Source organism: Ovis canadensis, chromosome 13 (genome assembly GCF_042477335.2).
Source record: "Ovis canadensis isolate MfBH-ARS-UI-01 breed Bighorn chromosome 13, ARS-UI_OviCan_v2, whole genome shotgun sequence".
NCBI lineage: Eukaryota > Metazoa > Chordata > Mammalia > Artiodactyla > Bovidae > Ovis > Ovis canadensis.
The window spans coordinates 55,104,317-55,105,451 of NC_091257.1; the positions used below are offsets into that span (position 1 = coordinate 55,104,317).

At 46.6% G+C, this 1,135-nt stretch overlaps 1 non-coding gene across 1 annotated transcript; it reads left to right on the plus strand.

Annotated features, from left to right (window-relative positions):
- The first annotated feature begins 843 nt into the window (after positions 1–843).
- Positions 844–916, plus strand: TRNAG-UCC (transfer RNA glycine (anticodon UCC)). Its single transcript has one exon. It is a non-coding gene; the product is annotated as a tRNA-Gly (tRNA).
- Positions 917–1,135: the final 219 nt, after the last annotated feature.

A 1,135-nucleotide genomic window follows, 5' to 3' on the forward strand; every position in this document is an offset into this window, starting at 1 on the left:
CTTTGCCACTAAAATGCTGTATAGAGACCAACCACAAACTTTAGCAGCATGCACTGGTGTTTGTCCAGCTCCTTTCATCCACTGGAGAAGGAAATGGCAACCCACTCCAGTGTTCTTGCCTGGAGAATCCCAGGGACGGGGGAGCCTGGTAGGCTGCCGTCTGGGGTCACACAGAGTCGGACACGACTGAAGTGACTTAGCAGCAGCAGCAGCAGCAACAGGGTCTGTGAGGCTCACCTGATCTGGGTTGAACTTGGCTCATCTTGGCTGAGACTGCTTCCATATCTGGCAGTTTACTAGCTACTGGTTGATCCAGAGTGGCCTTGGTTGGGAGGACTGGGCTACCCTGGCTCTGGTCCATATTTCATCCACTTGGGACCAGTGGGGCAGCTTGGGAGTGTGCTTCTTATGATAATGACAAAGGGCAGGCATGAGCAAGCCCAATTGCACAGCAGTTATGAATCTCTAATTGTGACATATTTGCTGTTATCCTACTGGCCAAAGCAACTTACATGGCTGAACAGAACATCAGGGGAGGAGGGCCAAGGGAATGAATGGAGAGAGAGAGGAATTAAGAATTATGACCATTCCCAATTGAAGAAGTTGGGCTCAATAAACCGTTGTCCAAATTTCCCTAGAATCCCAGAGTATCCTAGGATCCCTGTGGCCTGAGGTTAAACTGAGGAGGAAGCAAGAGTGCAGCTAATGAGCACTAAGCTTGCTGTTAAACAATTCATGCTTGTCTACATATTTCTAATATACATCTGGAGATACATTCCAGAAAATGAAGAATGACTAAAAACACAGTGAACTTTAGGCTCTGAATGACCAGAAGCGGGGACCTCCCTGGTGGTCCAGTGGTGAAGATTCTGCACTTCCAATGCAGGGGGCCCAGATTCCATCCCTGGTCAGGGAACTAGGATCCCATATACTGCTGTGGCTCGGACAAAAAAAAAATAGTACGATTTTTCAGTGTGATCAGTTCTTCCATATACTGTGACCTATTTGGGGAATAAACGTAGTTGTAATGCCCCAGAACCATATTCCACTTGCTTTAGGCTACTTTTTCACTAACATGCACACATCATACAGGCAAACATCTTACTTCATTATGTTTCACAGATACTGCAATTTT